At 41.4% G+C, this 19126-nt stretch overlaps 1 protein-coding gene across 1 annotated transcript in view; it reads right to left on the bottom strand.

Annotated features, from left to right (window-relative positions):
- Window positions 1–19126, bottom strand: part of DNAH2 (dynein axonemal heavy chain 2) — a 6636854-nt gene that overhangs the window by 768519 nt on the left and 5849209 nt on the right. The window lies entirely within an intron of this gene.

Here is a 19126-nt window from a genome sequence, read left to right as displayed (position 1 = left end):
GCAGAAAGCATATGACAAGATCCCAAGAAAGATGATTTAGGCAGTACTGTGGTGGTGGTTTGAAGTCCCAGAAACAGTTGTCAAATTAGTGCAGGCTATGTACAAGAACACTGACTCAAGTATGAACAGTGTTCGGTCTCACAGAGGCGTTCCTAGTGGGACTGGGTGAGCACCAGGGTTCAGCTCTGAGCCCACTGCTGTTCATATTAGTGATGGACTGCATTAGCATGCAGGTTGGAAGGAAAAGATCAACAAAGTTCCTGTATGCAGATGATAAGGCGTTACATGCAGACTCTGAGCAAGAACACCGGCAAAGGATAGGGGAATGGAATGTAAAACTGAACGCATATGGGATGAAACTAAGTACAGATAAAATGGTAACAGCAGCAAATTGTGCAAATCAGAAAAAGCTGAGATAGAATAAAAAAAATAGTGGAATAGGTTAACAGCTTCAAGTATCTGTGAGGGGTGGATGAGGAGAAGGGAAGTTTGAATGAAAAGGTCAAAGCTAGAATAAGTGGACTGGCAGAGAGTGTCAGGTGTACTGTATGACAGAAGAATGGCAAAGAAGCTGAAAAGTAAGGTGCGCAAAACAGTGGTGCAACCAGTACTACTGTACGGTACAGAAAACTGTGCAGTAAAGGCAGTACAGATGAGAAAGCTAGAGGTGATGGAAATGAAGTGTCTGAGAAGGGTGGTAGGAATCACACCAGGGGACAGATGAAAAAATGAGGACATAAGAGCAGAAGGCAAGCTAGTTCCAATTGCAGAAAAGATCAAAGAGAACAGATTACAGTGGTTTGGGCACGTGCAGAAAAGCAGAAGATAATCTGGTGAAGATCTGGGACAGACAGGAAGAAGGTAAGAGGAAACGAGGGCATCCAACAAAGAGGTGGATGGATTATGCGAGAGAAGATCCGTGACAGTCAGGCATGAATGTCAAAGAAGGCAGGAGTGTGGCACTGAAAAGAGAGAGATGGCAACAGTTAACACAACACCCCGATCCAACATAGATAATGGGAACTGGGGATTGATGATGATTGTCGCTCTCCTACTTTGGACACAATAGAAGAGTTTTCATGGGTCCTGTTTAAGCAGCTTTATTTTTTGAAACACATCACAATAGAAGTTTGCTGACTTTAACTTAAGTAACTTATATACAAACCAACTCCTGTAATCATGCATGCTTACTCTGGCTGCATTCTCAAAATGGCACATACTTGATATTTATACATGCACTCTCAGTCTATGACGTGTTACTTAAAGATACAGCACATAGCACGTGCTCTCTGATCTACATCCTCCCTCTTGAAAAACAAAACATGCAATGTTATGGATATTTTGACATGCAGATATCACAAACAATTATCAGTCATGCATTAATCTCTGTAACTCTGTGGAGCTTTTCTCCCCGGGGCTCCGCTGAAAACAGACACTTGTTGTCCAGTTGGACTATCCTGGTAAACAAATGTTAAATTAATTACTTAATTAATTAATGTAAACAAATGTTCAATTAATTATTAGAAAAATTTGGGAAGAATACTGGTAGGTCAATAGAATGATTGATGGAAAAGTCAGAAACAACTTTGGGGAGAAAAGATGGGTTCACCTGGACTGATACTCTGCCCTTGTGGAAGATTAGATAGGGTCTTTTGGTGCACATGACAATAATCTGAGGTCATATTTTGTTGCAGGTTCAAAGGGGGGGGGGGGAGTTTGAGTCAAAGACTGGAGAACTAATGAGAGGTTCCATGGCTCTACAGGCTGTCTGATTGGAGGTCTAATGTGAGAAACTCCTTCGAGAAAAGTTTTACATAAATGCAGTGATATGAGAGGAGTACTATCCAGCCCATTATGGTAATTTGAAATCACCGCCAGGTGTACTCGTATAGTAGAGGCTGCAGCTCCATCTTCAAAAAACTTAGGCAGATATTGTAAAACCACTGTGACTGGAGCTGAATATGGATCTAGCATCTTTTCCTTTTATCAACTAGAGAACCTTTTCCATTTGTCCCAATATAGTTTTCTGGTGGATGGTTTATGAGAGGCCAGAATAATGTTACGAACAGGTGAGGTGAGATCATTCTGCCTGGCAACTAACAGAAGTGGAGAAACCAAGCTGTCAGCTTGAGACTGGACAGATTTGGGTGACTCAACCCTTGGGGGTGAGAAATCAGGTCTAGAAGAGGGTCCAGAACCCATGGTGGATATAACAGATGAGGCCAAAGGACGGGGAACCAAACTTGTCTAGGCCAAAAGGGGGCTATGAGGAGCACTTTGCATTTCAGCGGAATAGCTTTCTTTCTGAATAGGGGAATGGGTGGATAGGCATAAAGAAGTCCCATGGGCCAATCGTATATCACAGCATCCCTCGGGGACTCCCCCTTTGGGGGGAATAGGGCAAAATAGCTGCTGCATTTGTTGTTTGATGGGGAGGCAAAGAGGTTGTAGTAAGGCTGGCCTCAATGGCTGAAAATTTCTGCCACTACTTCAGGACTGAGAGACTACTCCTGGGGCAAGAGAATATATCTGCTCAACTTGTCTGCAATCACGTTGGAGCTCCCTGGGATATGCGTTGCTATCAGAAAGCAGTTGGAAGCTATCACCCACTGCCAAAATTTCATAACTTCTTGACACAGGAGATAGGACTTGGTTCCTCCTTGCATGTTGATATACCATACTACTGACATATTGTCTAACTGAATTGCTATCTTTCCAGAAGGAAAACCGGTTGGAATGCTTGCAAAGCTAACAGCACCACTCTCAGTTCTAGAACGCTGATATGCAGGTTGGCCTTCAACGTGAAGCATGCGCCTTGGACTGTCTTTCCCTGGAAATGGCCTTGGGCTGAAAGGGCTGGAAAGGACAGCTCCAATGTTTTGTGTCTGACCTCATCCACCAAAGAAGATCCTGCTTGCAAGAGTTGGTTATCTGAAAACAGAGAGGGTGGTGGTTCGGGAGCCAATGACAGAGAATAAGCCATTGGAGAATTCGCATGTGCAGTTTCACAAGAGGCACTATTGATATGGAAGCTGCCATGGATCCTAGGACCTGAAGAACCCCTCTCGCCGAGACTTTGTTTTGACACAGTATCACCCAGAGCTGAAGCCTCAATCTCTGGAGTCTGTGAGCTGGGTGTAATACCAGGCATGATCAGGTGTCGAAGACTGCTCCGATGAATTCTATCTGCTGGACCGGAGTAAGGTTGGATTTCTGCCAGTGCATAGTTATCCCCAAAATTTCTGCCAGAGAAAGGGTGTATTGCAGGGCTGTTACAAGAAGATGCTTGGTGGGGGCAGTAAGGAGCCAAATGTCCAAATATGGAAACACCCAGAATCCTTGCAGTCTCAAGTGAGCTGTAGCAACTGCCATGCACTTTGTGAACACTCTGGGGGCTGTATAGAGACCGAATGGCAGGCCATGAAACTGGTAATGATTGGCTCCTAGCCGGAAGCGGAGTAGACTCCTGGAGCATTTGTTCATTTTGATGTGGTAATATGCATCCCGGAGATCCATCAAACACATCCAATCACCCTCCCTTAGAAAAGGGAGAATGGACTGAACCATGACCACCCAGAATTTGGTTTGGGCAACAGACTTGTTCAAACTGCTGAGATCCAGAATGGGTCTCCAGTCCCCTGTCTTTTTAGGCACCAAAAAGAATCTTGAGTAAAAAACGGATCTGCATTGCTCTGGTGGGACTAGTTGGATGACTCTTTTTTGATACAGCTTTTCTATTTCTGAAGCTGCTACTCCCTCTGACTGGGTGGAACATCAGGGAGTTTCACTGGAAGTTTTGGATAATTGATTAGGGGAATGGTGTAACCTCTGGTAATGATATTCTGCACCCAGCAATCGGTGGTAATAAAGTCCCAGGCAGCTTGTTGCAGAGAGAAACAACCCCCAACTGCTTCCAGAGGCAAGCAATCGGGCTGTTCTTCAGGAGCGCTGGTAAGGCTGCCCTGGGGAGGAGTCTCTGGAGCCTTGGTTACAGGGACCCCCCCACCTTGATAGGGGTGTCTTCCAGAATTGTTACTCTCTTTGCCCCTGGGGGTATCATCACCACTTGTGGCATGGAAAGGACCCTGAGATTTTCTGTGCCACATTTTCCCACTAATCTGGTTCCTGGAAAAGGAATAGAGGGTTGGAAAAACTTAGGCCCATGGCAGACAGGGTCTTACCATCCTGCTCACATCTGGCCAGAGTCTCCTTTACCTTGGAGCCAAACAGGGAAGATGCTTCGATGGGAGCATTCAGAAAGGAAAACTTGAAAGGATCCGCTAGGTCACAAATGAGCATCCAGGCTTGGCGTCTCATAACTATTCCTGAACCCGCAGCTCTAGCCGGCCCTTCGGTTGCGTTTAAAAGCAACCTCATAGATTAGCTGGATATCAATTCCCGGGTTGCAAGCTGTGAGGCAACTTTGTCCCTTACCTCGTCAGACACCTATTCTGCGAGTGTTCCAGAGAGTTTGGAGATCAAGTCTCTTTGGAGCCTCGTAAAATGTGCCAAGTAGTTCAGGGACCGTATGGCAAAGGTCACTGATTCAAAGACTCACTTCCACAGTCTGTCCATGCCCTGGGACTCTCTGTTGGGCAGGTGGACAGTAGGACTCTCTTCAGCTAGATCCTTGTCCCACAAGATATCAAAATGTTTCCACTTAGCTGAGAGCTTGGCTGAAATGCAGCTTTATGGCTACGCGGCAAATGAGATGTGAGGTAACAAGGAGAAAAGCATTGTGGGTAGAAGCTTAGCTCACGAGTTTTTGGCTGGTGCGAGCTTGGTATTAGGCCAACTTGGTTCTGAAGGCTCTGAACCAAACCCATCAGTGATGAAGATTAATTCAGGACATTTGCCAATAATTTGCCCTATGCAGTCAAAACTTTTTTCTGAAGTCTGACCGTTTCTCATTCCCTTAATGGAAAAAGAAGTTTGCTCGACTTGTCATACGATGACTTCTGGACTGAGAGTTTCTTAAATAATTGAGCTTTGATAATATTATTCTTGACTTTAGGCTTTAGTAGATTGGTAGGAATAGGTAACGTAGTTTGTTTGCCTGGAAAGAAGTCACTGAGCTGGAGATCTGTGAACATCATCATGAAGTACTTTCCTAAGGTTAAGCAGATTTAAGAAAATGTCTAAATTGTCACATTTTGACCTTTCAAGTAGCTGTTTTGCACAGCTCGCTCAGCCAGGGCATTCAACTGAGGATACTCAGGACTGCTAGTAACATGTACAAAGTCCCATTCTCTTGAAATGTCTGAAACAACTGGCTAGTAAATTGAGTACCATTGTCAGAAATAACTTTGAGCGGACTACCATGGACTGAGAAATGATGTTTCAGCTTAGTAATAGCTGTAGTACATGTTAAATTGGATAGCAGATCAATCTCAAACCAATTTGAATAAGTCTACCAATACTAAGTAGTGTTTGTTGTTACACTCAAAGATATCAGTGGCTGCTGTCGACCAAGGTAGTTCAGGAACTGGATGCAGCTGAAGCTGTTCTCTTAGCAAGTGCAAGCTAGTACTATTGCATACTGAAAAAGAAGAAAAATCTTTTTCAATATCTTACAGTAATAAAGACCAAAATACTAATTCTCTCACCTCTTGGTGGATGCGGAACCTGGGTGACTATAATGCAAACTCTGGATGTACTCATGTTGTAAGGAAGGAGGAACAACAATTTTAGGACCTTGGAAAATAATGCCATCTTCCATCAACATTTCATCTCTGTAGGGAAAATAGGTTTGCACTTCAACTGGTATACTAGATTGCTTTGATGGCCATCCAACATTAAGGGAGTGAATGAGCTTTTGCAAAATCCAATCAGTCTTAGTGTGATTTCTCAACTCATCAAGCCTAGAGGTAGAAACATTATGCACTGTCATCACATCAAAGTCAAAGTTCTCTGCATCAAGCTGTTTTAGTATATTCCTGGGTGATCTGGATAAGGTATCAGCCAGATACAGTAGTTTACCTTGTGCATAGACCATTTTGTAGTTGTACTTTTTCAGTTTGAGCATCATTCTTTGTAACTTTGCTGGAGCTAAGTCATAGGCTTCTTTAGAATAGTAACTAGAGGTTGGTGTTAAGTCTCAATCTGAATAGCTCTACTATAAATATAATCATGAAACCTGGAACATGCAAATACTATTATCAAAAGTTCTTTCTCAATTTGAGCATACTGCATCTCAGTTTGGGTAAGTGTTCTAGGTGGATATGCTTTTGGTCTGCCCTCTTGAAGTATAACTGTGCCTAGGCCAAATTCTGAAGCATCACAGGAAAGAGTAACTGGTTTGTTCACATCATAGTATCTTAATGTAGATGGGGAGGCAATTTTCTGCTTAAGGTCACCAATGCCTTCTGGTGCTGTTCTAACCATGACCATACAACATTTCTGAGTGTTAGCTTTCTTAAAGATGCTGTCAACTCACTGAAGTCTGGTACGAACTTGCCTAAATAGTTGCCCATACCTAAAAAACATTGTAGAGCCTGAACATTGTCTGGTGCTGACATCTCAAGAATTGCTGCTTGCTTGGTCGGGTCTGGTCTCAAGCCAATACTGGTAAATAAATTACCTACATATGTAACTTCTGGAAGTCTGAGCTTCAAGTTTATTTCACATGGTCTGTCTAGAACTTTCTTTAGGTTTCTGTCATGCACTGCTTCACCATTGCCTCCAACCAATAAATCATCTACTATCTTGGCACAAGGATAACCCCCCCAAAATTTGCTCCATTGCACTCTGGAAGACTTCACTTGCAGACTTTATTCCAAATGGCATCCTTAGAAATCTGTATCTGCAAAACGGAGTACCAAAACTGGTTAGTAATGAGGATTTGTGATCAAGCATCACTTGCCAAAATGAACTCTTTACATCAAAAACATAAAAACAGTGGCATTTGGTATTAGGGCTGTGACCTCTTCGACTTTGCACATTGGATGATATGGTGTTTTCAATGCTTTGTTCAAATCTCTTGGGTCAATGAATATTCTGATTTCATCTGAGCCTTTTTTGTGAGCTGCTACCATAGACGATACCCATTCAGTTGGTTCTGTAACTGGACAAATTACACCTTGCTGCATCATTTTATCCAACTGAGCCTTAACTTTGTCTGGCATAGCTATTGGAACTCTTCCTGCTGGTCTGACTACTGGAGTGACCTCTCGGTCTAACTTCATGTAATACACTACTGGACGTTTGCCCAACCTATCATCGAAAACATCAGCACACTCTGACAAAATGGCTTCTGAAAAATTAGAACTAGGGGATGTACTTATGTGATGAACTTCTTCGGTAAAAGAAAGCAGATTCATTCTCAGACTATCTTTGAAACCCAACAAAGACTGGACTGGTCTTCTGACTACATAGAATAACAAGTTGTAACAGTTCTTGGCCAAATAACATGAAAGCATCACTGAGCCTTTGGTTTGAATTTCTTCACCTCCATAAGCAACAAGTTTTCCACTACTAGCCACATTGAGTTACTCATTAGTTCTCACATTAGTAAATGTATCTGATGATATAACATTACACTTTGAACCAGTGTCTACTTTAAGCTCTGTGGATTTACCATTGATCGCGACGGTACAGAACACTTCGCTTTTTGCCAATAAATTCACTGCAACTCTTTCACCAATCACTGATACACCATCCACATAGAAAGCTGACTGCTGCGTCTCTACTTTATCAACTTGCTTTTTATGTGACCTTTCTTTACTATTTATTTATTTGCAGTTTGTTTGCCAGGATGGTCCACTGGGCCACGAGGAGCCCATTTTCAATGGAGTCCTGGGGAGAAAGGCTCCAGTAAAATATACAAATACAAGTTAATTAAAAAGTAAGTTATGACAATAGATAGTACAGCAGTACAGGTAATAAATGGCATTAGTGAAATATAAAAGCAGGCATTCTTTAAAAAAGAAAATAAAAGTATTAGCTTGGTGGAGGGGGAGATATACCAACTGTGACGATAGAGCATGCCAAGTTTCTTATGCGTTTTATTGATATTTGCTTGTAGGTGGATATCAAATTTGAGCTGGTCATCGATTAGGACTCCTAGTAATTTTGCATAAAATACTATTTCGAGAGGTATATTATTCTGGCTGGTGAAAGTGTTTTGTCTAGGATGGTGGTTTTTGAAGGGGTAAATATCATAAGTTTCATTTTTGTGGCATTGAGTGCTAGGTGGTTGTCTTGCATCCATTGTTTGGTTAAGGAGAAGGCATTTTGGGTTAGTTTTGTTAAAACGGGGATGGAAGTGGCATAACGGATTATAGTGGAGTTGTCGGCATATTGGATAAGATTAGCATTAGGGATGGTCTGATAGAAGTCGTTTATGAAAATGTTAAATAGTAGGGGCCCTAGAATAGAACCCTGGGGTACTCTTGTGGGAGTACTGAGGAATGGTGAGGTAGTTTTTTTTCCAATCTGACTGCTTGTTGACTATTTGATATATAACTGGTAAACCAGTTGATAGTGGAGGGGAACAGGTTTAGTTTAGAGAGTTTGGTGAGGAAAAGGTTGTGAGAGATGGTGTTGAAGGCCTTAGCTAGGTCTAATAGGTGGGTGGACACAATATGGCTGGAGTTAACCTTTGTTAATTTCTAGGGAAGAGAGGAGAGTGGTGGTGGTGCTGTGGCCAGGCCTGAATCCATGTTGTATGATATACATTTGAGTTTCACACATCTTATCCTTCAGCAAATGCATGCTAACACAAAACCTGTTATTTCAGCAAGTTTCTAAGTTTATAAGAGCAGTAGTGAAAATCTGCCCCTATTTTTTGGACCTTTGTTACCCCATTACTTGTCTGTGCACGTAATATAAAACCTGGAAATACACATTCAAAAATGGTCATTTGTAATAGGTAGGAACAACAGCTTATCATAATGGATACCCTATCCATATTATTGCCAAATGCAAATGGCCTTACTGGTACACACAAAAAAGGAAAGATATTGAATTATATTAAGAAATGCTAGGTTGCTGCAGGAGAAACATTTGGAAAGAGATAAGTATGTGAATTTGATGAAGACAAGACTTCAAGATATATATTCAGTGGGATATCAGGGACAATGGGAAAAATGAGTAATTATACTAACTGCAAGAAGGGCTCCAATTGTGATAGAAGAGGAAGAAATAGATAATAATAGTAGATTAGTGGTAGTAAGGTGCTATTGTCAAAGGTGGAGGATTATGATGGCATGTATTTATCTTCCATGAAAAACTGCTATTATAGAGCTAAAGAAATTTTTGAGAGAAATAATCAAACTTCAGCAGGGAACATTATATAACTTATAGGTGAGGACTGGAACTTGATTTGCAATAGTGAGAATGTATCAGGGAGACCTAGAAGGGATATATAATATATATATATATATATATATATATATATATATATATATATATATATATATATTTGGTATGGAAGGTGTGAATTTAGTAGTAGGAACTCTGACAGAATTTACATATTATTCCCCAAGGTACAATAACTGAGCTAAACTAGACAAAATTATATTTCACAGGATCACTTGCATTTAACTGAAAGCTTCGACACACATCTCAACAACTACTGTATTTCAGACCACGCACTAATAAAATCTAAGATTAAAATGCAGGGTTCATGACATAAAAATTAGACACTGGCGCTTTCCTACCTAAATGTTAAAAACAGGAATTTAACAAATGGGTATTGTAAATTATTTGTGAGTTAGTAGGGAAAATCAAAATATATTCAGAAGTTATGGCTAGTGAGTGTGATAAAATGAAAATGAAGTTTAAAAACAAGGAAGCAATGCAACAGAAAGAGATATGATTAAGAAGTAATACGAATTGCTTAGAGGGGTTAACAAACATTAAACTATTGTAGAATAAAGGAAATCTCACAGAACAACGGGCACAAATGCAGAGTGCTAAAGACAAAATAAGAGAGTATCTGGGTAATATGCATGAGTTTAGAAAGATTGCTACTGGCAACTATTTTTTGATATCTCCAGAGCACAGAAATTCTAAGCATAATGACTTGGGTAGAAGAAAGTAGAAAGGATTGTTGCCAAACTTAGCCTATAAAAAGAAAAATAACCAGAGATGCTGTACAGGTTTCAGAGACATTTCGGAAATTTTATGAAAATTTTTATAAAACAGAGAAATATGGAAATCAAGAGAGAGCACAAATGGAAATATTTTGGAAGACTTAATTATACTAGAGGTAGAGGGCTAAAACAAAGGCAATAGCTGTAAATGATGTACCTACACACAAACTGGTTCAGCAATATCCATATTTATGGGGACATGATAAAACGAAGTATTTAAAGAGCGTGCATTAAAAAGGATTCAGATTTGGAAGCCAAGGATATGTGGGAAGAGACTAAACAAAAGATAAATCAAAACTGAGAAATTAGAAGCTGTGTTTTATGGATATGGATAGCAAGATACATGCAGTTAAAATGTTATTATACAATTCCTCCCCTAAAACATGCACGCTGATTGGCCAGCCCAACCAGCGTGCCCGTTGTAAATCCATCAATACACTAACGGGAAAAGGTCCGGTCGCCCAGACTTTTTCCATTAGTATAAAACACTGTCTCGCTATGTTAAAAGAGTTTAACATAGCGACACAGGTTTAAAAAAAGCAACGGAGATCTCCGTTGCTTTTTTTAAAGCTGTCTCGCTATGTTAAACTCCTTTAACATAGCGACACAGTGTGTAAAAAGCAACAGAGATCTTGCGATCTCCGTTGCTTTTTTTTTTAAAGCTGTCTCGCTATGTTAAACCTATTTAACATAGTGAAACAGTAAAAAAAAAGCAACGGAGATCTTGCGTTCTCCGTTGCTTTTGCCCACAGCTCTGATGTACTGCGCAGGAGCGCAGTACATCAGAACTACCGCAGAATACCAGACAGTTGCGGAAGGGCAGTAAAGAGGCATTACACAATGCCATTATTTAAGAAAAGTAATTATTTCTTTTCTTAAATAATGTCATTGTAGAATAGCAATAACCCACTTCTGGGTGTGGGTAATGCTGGATTTACCCATGGTTGGCTTTGTTTGGTCCCTCGAGCTTCACCCTCGGGACCAAACCACGCCAACCGTGGGTAAATCCAGCATTACCCACACCCAGGCGTGGGTTATTGCTATACTAGTCCCTTTAGTTTTATATACTGGTTATGAGTATTTTTATCAATGAAAGAAGAAGTTGTGGATGGCAATTAATAAAGAGCTGAAGGATTTTATCTGGGAAGAGAAGACAGCAAGAGTCAAGTGGTATAAGATGATTCTTCCAAAAGAACAAGGCGGTCTGGGATTACCCAATTTGAAGGGGTATTTCAGAGCTACACAGTTAAGGCTCCTGTACATAGCACATGCAGAAATCTATAATTCAAAGTGGAAAGAGATGATGATGAAACGGGGGAAGCTCAAGAAACAAGGAGAGACTGGGGTTTGGGATGCAGATCCTTAAGGAGAATAATAGTAACCCTACAGAATATTGTATTCAAAAAGTAGCAGAATGTACTCTAAGAACTAAGCCAACAGGGGAATGGAGAAAGAAAATTCTGCCAATAGTGATGACTGCAATTAGAGATACAGACAATAGGCAAGAAGGGGGCTGGAATTTATTGGAGAAACCTGGCAAAATAACCAAGGTATTGGGAGCAAATAATTAGAGAGGGAAAGGTACTAGAATGGGAAAAGACCAAGAATTTGCTTGGACTACAGGCTAGAGATTACTTTCCCAATCAAGGTCTGATACCAGAGTATAGAGAAAGTAATAGAAGGATCCTAAGCAAAAGACCATCACTGGTAGAGATTTTGCTAAATCTAGAACAGACATTGCTGTTAAAAAAGGAATCATTAGTACAGCATATAACATACTGTATGATAACTATAAGAGTCAGAGGAAATTAGAAAGGATCGGGAAAAGAGAGATTGGATAAGCAATCACAAAGAAACAATGAGGGATATATGTATGTCTCCCAAATATGCAACATCTAGAATATTTAGTATCATTGCTTGGAAGTGTTTACATAGTTATATTTATACCACAAGTAGACTCCAAAGAATTTTCCTCAGGTAGATAACAAATGTTGGAGGTGTGATGGGAAGAAAGAGGTACTTGGGAACATACTTTCTGGGAGTGTAATGAGCCAGCAGTCTCTAAACAAAATTCCCTGCAGACTACTCTATCAGAAATACAGGGTGAGCAAATTGGTATGACTAAGGAAATTATTTTTTGAGTTATGATGCAGAATTGGAATTGCCTATATATAGTAAGGCCTTGCTGAGTCTAATTATGGTGGCTGCCAAAAAAAGCAATTACAGGTAAATAGAAATCATAGTCTAAACAACTGTACTAGAAGTAGCGAATATAGTAACAGAAATAAAAGTGGAAAAGGGTAGAAGTAAATTACATAGAAAAAATGGAAATTGTGGGAACAATACATGCAGACGAGGAATGAGGTTTAAAAGAAGGCAGGATTTGAATGACCTATGTAATATGTCTGATTGACCGTGACTGGATAGATTATAAATGATGTATAATGTTTGCAATTAAAATTATGTCAATATAGTTTGTTTTCATTTATAGGACAACTCAATTCTATTATTAAATGCTCAACTTCTCTGTTCTTTTTCTCCCTATTTACAGTCCCTGCTATAAATAAACAAGAATTCAGCATTTAAAATATTTTAAATAAAGAAGTTATGTACTCATCATAATGTTCCATGCATGTAGTCCATCTCACCCTTCATTCTTGCATATGGGTTCAGAGCCGATCCTCAGCTCTGACCTGGCCTTTTTGCAAGCTCAAAGTCTATGAGTTGGCTTGTGACTAGGTAGGTATCCCATGGTGCACTAGTATAATTCTCAGATCTTGTTTGCTGCTAACTACAGACAGAAAGAACAAAAAGCTATCCAGAAAGAACAATAATAATAATAAAAGGTCTCCACCTGTTATGAAAAATGTTTCTGTCTCCAGATCCTTCCAAGAAGGGGGTAGGAGGGTGGGTTCGTAAGAATGAAGGGCGAGATGGATTACAAACATGGAACATTATGGTGAGTACATAACTTCTTTATGTTCTCTAGTCCTATCTTGCCTTCATTCTTACAAATGGAACACCGTCCCTAGCACCTTGGGTGGCTCACGGAAAAATACTCCTGAGTACCGTGGAACCAAAAGAAGCCCTACCCCTAGAGGTCAAATCCAATTTGCAATGAGTAATAAATGTATGAGGGGTAGCCCATGTTGCTGCTGCATAAATATTATCAATTGAAACCCTGGTTGAAAGGCTGCAGAAGTAGACTGAGATCTCGTAGAATGAGTCTTAATTCTGAACAGTAAAGGCTTACCATCTGAAGAGTAAATGTAACTTATACAACTGGAGATCCAATTCAAAAGGGCCACTTTGGAAACCAGAAGACCTGATCTGGAGTCGAAAAAGGAAACAAATAATTGGTCTGACTTCCTGAATTCCTTGGTCCAGTGTAAATAGAACCATAAATGTCTGTAAACATCCAACTGACGGAATCTTTATTCTGCTGAGTTGGAATGATTAGGGGAAAACACTGGAAGCTCTATAGTTTGGTTCAAGTTGTTATGGGAACACACCTTGGGGACAAAGGATGGATTAGTACGAAGAGATACTCTGTCTTTGTGAAAAATCAAATAACGGGGGCTTGACAGACAGTGCTTGTAACTCTGAAACTTGTCTAGCAGATGTAATTGCCACCAGAAATAGTCTTCCAAGACAGAAATTTCAAAGAAGATGAATGAGCTGGTTCAAAGGGTGGAGACGTTAATTGGGATAGAATAAAGTTTAAATCCCATGAAAATTTGATATTGCTGCCAACTGAACCCTAATTGCGGCAGCAGCAGAACCCTGGTGAAAAAGTTCAGACAAGAATTCCAATACCACTGGAATAGATGCAGTATAAGGGTCAACATTCCTTTCCTCAGCCCAGATAGAAAACCTTCTCCATTTGCTGGTGTATAACTTTCTAGTGGAGGGTTTATGAGAAGAAGTAAGAATGTGAGTCACAGAGGGTGAGAAATCATGAAGCCTGATGAGGGATGGAACTGGAGCAGCCAAAGCGGTCAAACTGAGGGTGTGGAGGCTGGGATGAAGACAGCCTGACATGTGCATCAATAGATCTGGCACTGGGTCCAGAATCCATGGGTCATCTAGTAGATGAGGCCTGAGAAAAGGGAACCAAACCTGACGAGGCCAGTAAGGAGTGATGAGGATCAATTTGCTTCCCAACAGTTTCACCTTCTGAATCACCTTGGATATGAGAGGAAAGGGCGGAAAAGCATAAAGGAGATCCAGGGGCTAATCATGAACAAGTGCGTCTCTCTGTGACTCCCTGGAGGGGGAATAAGAAAAAAATAGCTGCTACATTTGGAGTTATCAGGCTAGCAAAAAGATCGCAGCAAGGCTGTGCCCATCTGTGGAAAATCTGTTCTGCTATTTCCTGCTTCAGAGACCACTCGTGAGGCATCAAAATTGCCCGGCTGAGTCTGTCGGCTATCACGTTGGTTGTCCCCAGGATGTGTATTGCTACTAGAAAGTGCTGGGAAGATATCGCGCATTTCCAAACACGAATAGCCTCTTGACATAGTGGGTATGATCTGGTTCCTCCTTGTTTGTTTAGATACCATACTACTGGCATGTTGTCTGATTGTATTGCTATCGTCCCAAGAGGAAAAAGGTCGTGAAGTGCTTGCAATGCCAGGAGCACTGCCCTCATCTCTAGGACATTGATATGCAGGTGGGCCTCATGATCTTGCCATGTGCCTTGGACAGTCCTGCCGAGATAATGCCCCCCCCACCCTATCTGTGTGGCATCCATGGTCACAGTAGCAACAGGTTGGCGAGGAAGAAATGGAGTGCCTGTCGTTAGCTGGTTGGGTTGAATCAACCAACGGAGGTCCTTCTTGCAAGACTCTGTTAGCAGTATGTGGTGGTATAGAGGCAGTTGGAAGGACCACTGGGACAATAGAAGCCATTGAAGAATCCGCATATGTAGTCTGGCTAGAGGCACTAGTAATATGGTGGAGGCCATGGTCCCTAGAAGCTTCAGCACTGTCTTTGCCTTGATTTTTCAGAGGGGGAAAAGATGGTGAATTTGTTGTATGAGATTGTGTGCTCTTTCTGCTGGAAGACACGCCAACATGGCTACTGAGTCTATTTCTGCACCTATAAAAGTCACAAATTGAGAGGGTGATAAGGCAGACTTTTCCCAATTTATAGTAATCCCCAACTGGGCACAAAGTTGGATAGTGGCATCTCTGGTTTGAAAAAGTAGATGCCTGGTTGGGACGGTCAAGAGCCAGTCATCCAGATACGGAAACACTTGGAATCCTAGATGTCTCAGGTGAGCTGTCACTACTGCTATACACTTGGTGAACACCCTGGGGGCTGTGGTGAGACCAAAGTGCAGAGCATGAAATTGGTAGGGACTGGCTCCCAGCCAGAAGAGTAGATGGCTCCTTGACGCTCTGTCCATTTTTATATGGTAGTACGTGTCTTGGAGGCCCATTGAGTACATCCAAGTGTCTTTCTCTAATAGAGGGAGTATAGACTGCAGTGTCACCATCCGGAACTTGTCCTTCTTTACAGATTTGTTTAGTTTGCTGAGGTTCAAGATGGGCCTCCAGTCCCCTGTATGTTTTGGCACTAAAAAGAATCTGGAGTAAGTTCCAAATCCTACTCGGTCTGCGGGGACGGTTTGGATGACTTTGTTTGCGAGCAACTTGTTCACTTCCATATTTGCTTAATCCCTGTGATTGGGTGGAACATCCGGGATCCTCTTGGGGACATGAGGTGGAAGAGAAAAGGGTATGGAGTAACCTCTGGTGATAAATCTTTGTACCCATTTGTCTTGGGTGATACTTAGCCAGGCTTCCAGATACAAGAAATGCGGCCCCTGACCGGCTCCAAAGAAGCCCAGTCAGGCCCCACATCAGGAGCGCTGATAGGGCTGACCTCGAAAAGATTTGCGGCCTCCCTGGTTTAGTGGCCCGCCCCTGCCTCTAAGGCGATGTCTACCATTTGCTCCTCCTTCTCTGCCTCTGAAGGAGGAGTCACCCTGTGCATTCTGGAAAAACCTCTGGGACTTTTTGAACCACATTTTACCATCTCTCTGACCCTTGGGATATGGTCTAGAGGGGACGGTAAAGCGTACTCCCATGACAGAGAGTGTTTTCCTTTCTTGCTCGCACCTGGTGAGTGTGTCTTTTACCTTAGGTCGAAACAAGGAAGAACCGTCAAAGGGGGCATTGGTAAAGGTAGACTTGAAAAGCTTCACAAAATTACACAAGCGTATCCAGGAGTGCCTCCTAAGGGAAACTCCTGAACCCGCTACCCTGCTTATCCATTGGCTGCATAAGAAATCAGCCTCATGGACGAGTTAATAATGGAATTCAAGGTGACAACAGAGCAGACACCTTATCAGGGACTCCTTCAGTAGATGTACCTTGCAGAGTCTCTCCTAACTCCTTAAGGAGATCTTTCTGAAGCCTTGTAAAGTGTGTTAGGTAGTTCAGCGATCTGAGTGTGAATGCCGCTGACGAAAAGATATGCTTCCCATACCTGTCCATTGTTCGAGACTCCTTGTTCAGCGGATGGACAGATGAAGTCTCCGCTAATTCCTTCTTAGTGGCTGCCGCCACCACCATGGCATCTACGGGAACACCCTTGGATAAAAATAGAAGAGGAAGACAAACTAGCCAAGTCTTCCTCAAAGGAAGGCTTAAGGAGACCTTTTAATATTAGTTTATTCTTCCTTTCCTGTAAAACCCTGACACTGAAAGAATGACAAAACAAGTATGTTTCTTGTAAATGGATGGCCCCGAGTCAATACACACAGTTACTGTGGCCATCGGTAATAGACATCTTCTGTGAGCATTTAACACATTTCTTAAACCCCGAGGGTTTATGATCTTTCGCCTTCTTAGACATAACTGAAGAACTGACACAAGCCAAACACACAGAGGGGACTAGGTTCTCTAATGTAAACAGGCCTGGCCCTTACCACACTAACAATCACACAACCACGAGGACTAGGTCCTCTAACTCAAACGGGCCTAGCCCTGGGTAGAAAAAGAAAGGAAGAAACCTAGGTCCTCTAACTCAAGCAGACCTAAAAAGGAGGACAGAAAGGTCTGAATTAGCAAAAATACTGACACACGCACAGCAGGAAGAGGCCTCTATACAAAAACTATGCCTTAAAATCAAGAAGGGTTGGAAATCAGGAACCCTTGTCAGCTAAGGTGAAAATCTGACAAATAACTCGGCGGATTACTCAAAAAAAATATCTAGCTAAGCTAATAACACCGCACACTAAGAAACACTAAATAGCTAAGCTAATAACACACTCCAAGGAAAACTGCACACAGAAAGATAAATTGAGCGCAAAGCGCACCTTAAGCACGAATTATCAAAACTGCTAAACTACCAATTGTTTAAACTAGACTAGCATAGTAAATAACAACTAGGGGCAAAAACTCCCAGTAAAAGAAAGAAACTGGCACACAGGATACCAAGGAGAACAATAAGGCCAACAGCCAACCAGTTCTCAACAATAATTCGCTAAAAAGAGGAAAAAGGTACTGTAGTTGACTAAACTACTCTAACGATAGAAAACAACACTAGCAAAGTCTACATAATTCGAAAGTTAAGCTGTAAATAGCAAAAAAGTAGCAAAATGTGTTAACTTAGCCACGGCCAAGAAGAAGCACATCTGAACTCATCAACGTGGCAAACGAGATCTGGGGATTATACTGGTGCACCACGGGATACCTACCTAGCCACGAGTCAACTAGAAGACTTTGTGCTTGCAAAAAGGCAGAGTCAGAGCCGAGGATCGGCTCCAAACCCATATGTAAGAATGAAGGCGAGATAGGACTACAGAACATCTATTGTTTCTCTCCACTATTTACAGTCCCTGCTATAAGTAAACAAGAATACAGCACTTAAAATATTTTAAATCAATTGTTTCTCTCCACTAGAACTGTACCTTACTGTACTGTGATGGGTTCACTTTCAAAAAATGTTTATCCCGCCCTGGAAAAGCTTGCTGCAGTCTCCAATTCATTGATGTCATCAAGGCCACTGAATACAGGTAGTTTTCTGGCCAGTTCCCTCTCCAAACTGACATCACCATGAATGTCCTAAAAACCCACCCACACTGTAATGTCACAGCTCCCCGGTCATTCCCCTACCCATACAGAAAGTAAAGGCTAGAGCAAGGAAACAGCACTAGTCAAGTCTCCTGACATGAGCTGTCAACCACAGGAGGTAACAACTCAAATTACCCTTAGAACTTTGACAGCTAGGGAAATTATGTGTCAAGAGGAGGTGGGAGATGAGTACTAGAAGTACAATCCAGGCTTCACAAAACACTACAATTTAGCTATTCTAAAAAGAAGCAGCAGCCAATAGCACTTTGAAAGTCTGTTCTGTGGCATTTACACTGTTTGTGTTTTAAGTAGTCACTGAATGGAATGAAATGTTACTTAAAACTGACTGAAAGGCAGCAGTGTATGCATGTAAAATCAATGTAGTGACAGGAGTTTTAGGAAGAACGAGGCCTGCATGATGTAATTTTTTTATAGACAAGCACTGCACTGTGGGATACCTAGAAGCAGACTAAACAATCAGGATCACTTCAAGATGCTATACCCCATGTGGTCAGACTCAGAAATTATGTATAAAACTATTTAAAAAACTGTAAATAGCACTAGAGTGGTGTTAAAATGTAGGAAACACCAAACCATGATGGAATAAACATTTTTTGAGTCTGTGGGTGTGCTTCTTCTTTACGATTACCTATGTCATAAGTGATAATTTAATAAAGATATTTCTTGTTTAATAAAAAGATTAGGGGTAGAGGAAGCTTAACTACAGTTAAGATGGGGGGGGGGTGAGATTAAGATGGTGATGTATAACCAATGTTCAGGAAACGCTCCAGGAACAGATGGTAATCCTGTGGAAGTCTTGAAATTAAGAGGGAAGAAAGTGGAGATAAAGATCTGAAATATTTTGTTAACAGTATTTTAAAAGGAGGGGGAAACACAAACATCTTGGAAGAAAGCTGTGTGTGCAGTACCTAAGGATGGTAAAGGTGC

The sequence above is a fragment of the Protopterus annectens genome, chromosome 7.part0 (assembly GCF_019279795.1).
Source record: "Protopterus annectens isolate FY-2018-M chromosome 7.part0, PAN1.0, whole genome shotgun sequence".
Lineage (NCBI taxonomy): Eukaryota > Metazoa > Chordata > Ceratodontiformes > Protopteridae > Protopterus > Protopterus annectens.
This window is presented reverse-complemented; position numbering and strand designations above follow the sequence as displayed.